The sequence below is a fragment of the Grampus griseus genome, assembly GCF_964374135.1.
Source record: "Grampus griseus genome assembly, chromosome: 12".
NCBI classification, from domain to species: domain Eukaryota; kingdom Metazoa; phylum Chordata; class Mammalia; order Artiodactyla; family Delphinidae; genus Grampus; species Grampus griseus.
The window spans coordinates 17,190,424-17,195,470 of NC_139006.1; positions in this window are offsets into that span (position 1 = coordinate 17,190,424).

Below are 5,047 nucleotides of genomic sequence, written 5' to 3' on the forward strand. Positions count from 1 at the left end.
CTTTTCCGAGAACCCAGAGCCCCCGAGGGGCAGGGTGACACAGCCTGCCCTGGATGGATGGGGAGAGGGTGGGAGGTCTCCTGCCAGGGTCAGGGTAAGGAGAAGGCGGGCTCAACCCTGGACACTACTGATGTCCACCCAGCCTGGGCGCCCCATGCCCACCCTGTCCTGCTCCCACACCACCACCACTGCCAAGGCCTGAGCCACCAAGCTGGGCTGGGTTGAAAAAAGAAGAAAGCGGAGGGGAGGGTGTGTTGAAGGGGAAGAAAGAGAAGTTATTTAACACTAAACAGGTGTCTGGAGCCCTAAATTCTGCCGCTTTCTTCTAATAATGAAGTATTCATGAGGAAAAGCCTTTTTTCACTACTTTCTTAAGATACTAATTTCACAACAAGCTCCTTGTTACGGCGCAATTATTCCAATCTTGTATTTCCCCGAGACGGGTGCAGCCTCCTGTCTGTCCTGGACTCCCGGTAAATGAAAGACAATCACGTACCCACCTTTCATTATGCCCTATTTTACTTTCAGCAAAGGTAGCCTGAAAGAAATGATTTACTCTGAAAGGGACTTTTATTCAGTTTCAAAACCAATTTTCTCCTATTACTGTCTCAGAAAAAAAAAAAAAAGAGAAAGTGGGGGTGGATGGGGGAGGGTCGGTGGTTCTCATGCGCCACGCGCCCAGTCGCCAGCCTTAATGCAGCGATGCAATGAAAGATCTGGTATCCACTTCCTGGCTTTGATTTCTGGTAATTTTAAAATATGCCATTACAATCAGGCAGAAATTATACAGTTTAAAAAGGGAATGAAGTAGGGCTATTGCAGGGATGAAAGCCCTTGACTGCGGGAACGAGGCGCCGCTCCCTGGGGACGCGGACAGCGGGAGCGGGCCATGCTGGGGCCCTTTGGGACACACCCATACACATGGGGGCAGCCGGCCCCCCGGACACCTGGGGACACGTGGACATGCATCCCGGACATGCTCGCTGCATATGTTTTCCTGCAGGTGGGCACACCCCGTCATACCCTCGCCCACCCCGAATGACACGCTCCTCTGGCACCTCTCAGCATACGCGGGAAGTGCACGGACACGCAATCATGTGCCCATCTGGAAGGTAAGAGGCCTGTGCTGACCCTGGCAGCCCGGCCCCTCCCCCTGCTCCAGCCCAGAGCAGCAGCCACTCTCCCTCCACAGAGGGAGGCAGCACCCTCCCCGGGGCCACCCAGCAGACAGTGACTGGGTGAACCTGCCCCCTCTCCACTGGGCTACACTGCTCCCCACAGGCTGGGGCAGCGCTGGGCCAGGAAGGAGGGAGGCCAGCCACCTGGCACACCGAAGAAACCTGGGCTGGAAGCCTGGAACCTCCCCTGCCCCAGTGCCTGCTGTGTGACCCCAGGGGAGCTACTGCCCCTCTCTGGCCTTGTAATAGCACTTCCATGATCCTTCCCAGGTCATTTTTCTCCAGGGTCCTGGCCAAGCCCAGCCCCACTTTGGGAGGTCCTCCTCACCTCTGGCCTTTCACCAGGTGCTGGGGGCCCAGAAGCCCAGCCCCTCTCCAGCGCCCCCCCTCCCCAGGGGCCACGCACCCCAGCATGCTTTTCAGCTGAAAAGGGCAGGCTGGGACTGCAGTGCTAATCGGGTGAGGGGTAGGCTGCCTGTTCTGGGGCCTCTCTAGACCCCATCAGCTGCCCTCCCAGCAGGGCTCTGGTTTCCGAGTGCTCGGATGGTGGACGACCGGGCAGCTCTGGGAGCTGAGCGGCCACGTGGCCCAGCCCAGGGGACCACAGAGGATCCCCCAGAGGAGACGGTATCCACGTGAAGGCCTCAGCTCAGCTTTTCTGGTGCAGCCACCTGGATCATTTCGTCCCTCGCCACTGGAGGATCAGCAGCCTAAGAGGCTGTCTTCACTTGGAGAGGAGCAATTTCTCTCTCTACACCCCTAATCCCCCCAACCCACTGCCCATCCTCCCAGGAGCCCTGTGCCTGCTGCTGGGGCAGGTGGGCGGCTCCAGCGTGGGACGTGGGCAGGGGCCAGTTCGGTATCATCCACATCATCTGCAAACAAGACAAACAAAACAGAGCCCTGTTTTTGGCCATAAAAATTCTCTCTGGTCCCAGAGTAGAGCCTAACCTCCTTTACCTGGCCCTCAAGGCCGCTATGACCTGTCCTCCCCGCCTCCCACCCCCATCTCTCCTAGCTCCCTCCTAGCGCTCCCTCCAGCCTGGCAGCCTCCCACCTCCAAACCTTTGCCTGTGCTGGTCCCTCTGCCTACAGCACCGCCACGTGATCCATTTTAACTCAGACTCTGGCTCCCCTCCTCTGGGCATCCCCCCTCACAGCCCTAATCACACAGAGTTGTAATTGCCAATTTTCATGTCTGTCTTTCTCCACTGGACTGTGAGTTTCTCAGGGGCAAGGACCATGTCTTATTTGTCTCTTTCTCCCCAATGCCTGGCAAAGAGTAATCACTTTATAAATAGGTGTTGAATGAATGGCTAAATTAATGAATCAGTTATTGTCAGATGAAGTGATGGAGGCCCAGAGAAGCCAAGCGTCCTGCACAAGGTCACACAGCAAGCTTGGAGACAGGACTGGAGCAGGTACCTGAAACACTCATGATCTTCCCATGACCCACCCCCCACCCCCCGCTTGGCATCATCCCATCTGCAGAAAGCCGGCCCCTCAGAGCCCCCGCCCCAGCTCATTACTCCCCCAGCCAGGGACCGTCCTGGGAGCGCTGCTCATTCTGAAACCCTATCAGTAAATCGGGCTGTTTATAAGCCCAAGGTCTTTTGTGACTTTAATAATAAAAAAGGGGGGAGGGGGGAAATGTCGCAAGCCTCAATGATTAGAATGCTTTGGCACTGTCCCTGACGTGGGGGCTGATAAGACGCCTTATCTCGGAAGCACCCCTAGGAAAAGGTCCCCTCCACCAGATAACGCCCCCAGCTGTCGATATGCCCTTTCATAGCTGAGGCTTTAGATAAAGAAAATGTGACAGGGGAGGGGAAAGAAAGGAAGGAACTTTCCAAGTCCGAGGAGGAACTGAGTCTGTGCTGCTCGCCTTGGCAGAACAATGCATAGCAGAAGGATGTCTGAAGGCTCTCTTTATTTTTATTAAAAGAACAGGGAATTGGGGCCTTTGGCCCTGCCCGCCTTTTGTCATCTCTCCCAGCCTGTCCGGCTGCAGAGGGTGTTGGGGAGCCACCCCCCACGCTGCCAGTGGGAACAGGGAGCTTGAAAATTACAATACGCGTGTTTCTGCTAATAGTAGCAGTGCACATTGACTGAATGCTTCCTCTGTGCCACGCCCCGTGTGCATCCTGTCTGTTGTATCTCACAGCATCCTCCTAGCAGCTGCTGTGGTGGGTTCTGTTTTTAGCCCCATTTCACAGATTAGGAAATGGTCACAGAGAGCAGAAGTAATCTGCCCAAGGTCACACAGCTTTTGGGTGGCAGAGCCCGAGGGTGTCAACACGGCTCCACACTGTACGGCCTCCAGCCCTGGCTCCAGAAGCAAAGTCCTGCTTCTCCCCGCTGCCCAAGTCTTTGGTTCTACTCCAGGAGGGGCTGGGGTCACAGAGAGGGAGATGAGAGGAGGGAGAGGAGGAAAAGGGACTCTCAGGAATCCACCTACTCATCCCATAAACACTCATGGAGGACAACGCGAGAGGCTTGCGTGAGCAGAACAGTACAGAGGTGGCGAAAGCAAGGCCCTGCCTCCAGGAGGGAACTGTTTCAAGGCAGCTGTCATTTACCCAGCCCTTCATTCACTCATTCATTCATTCAGGCAGCAAACACTCCTTGAGCATCTTTTGGGGGCCAGCCCCATGCCATACGCTGGGAGTATGGAAATCGGTGAGAACATCCTGCCAAAACAGAATATCCAACCGGAAGTGACTGCCTACTCCCAAGGCCAGCCTGTTCAAAGTGGACTTCCCTGGCCTCTCCCTCTGGCCTCCAATATTGCTCTGAAGTGGCAGGTGGGCAGGACTTTCCCCCATGTATCCTGTAGGTCAGCAGTCTGCCCCTCACCAGACTGGGCTGGCCCTGGAGCACGTGGAATGCAGGGACGTACTTGGGCTGCATAGCAGGAGGAGGCTGTGACCCTGTGAAGGCCATAAGCGGTGCCGCTGCCAGCCCCCATCCTTCCCTCCTCCCTGGAGCTCCCTACTCTGGCCTCTGTGGCTCCACTCAAGGCCAAAGACCCGCTGTGGCTTGGAGGAGAAGGTCATGTGAGGCCTTCCCTGCGTCCAACGGGACTAGAAGTTCACAGTAGAGGGCCAGCCCCGGAGGCCTTAGGGTCGCACCTGCCTGGCAGGGGGCAAGCACCAGGGTTCTGATTGGCTGAGTGACCTTTAGGAAGCGACAGCCCTTCTCTGAGTCTCAGTTTCCCTTGCTGAAACCTGACGGGCAGTGGCCCAGCCGATCGTAGGAGGGCCTTTGAGGGGATGTTACCATGTGGTTTTCAAACACAATCCAGTGCACTACCTGTGTGCAAGACACAGGGCTGAGTCCACATAGGGTGGGTTCTAGATGTAGTCTGTTCTTGAGGGATTTGGAATGTTGAGTCAGGAAGCTGGTAAAACCCAGCATGTTAAGTGCTGAGTGGACAGTCGGGACTCTGAGTTCCCTAAAAACAGGCGAAGGAGAAGCGTGCTATTCCCAGGGCCTCACAACCTTCACGGGGAGGGGGCAGGAGTTCCCCCCGCCGCCCCTCAGTTCTCACCTCCATCCCCAGGGCTGCACTTGAAGCCTTGCTCTCCTTCACCCTGTCCTGGCCCCAGAGCCTGCCCCCAAATGCAGGGAAGAATTTGAAGTAGAGGCAGAAGGCCGAGGGCCTGGGGAGGGGAATGAGCATTGGATTGAGAGCCTGGAAGATCTGGGTCGGATCCTGGCTGTGTGGCCCTGAGTACCGGCTCCCTTCTCTGGATGGGTCCCCACCACCATGAGCCAGGCCAGCACAAATACTCAGGAAGCTCAGGGCCCCCTAAACCACAAGGGGCAGGGTTTGCCTGCCCTTGGCCAGGAGAGAAGGGTGGAGGGGC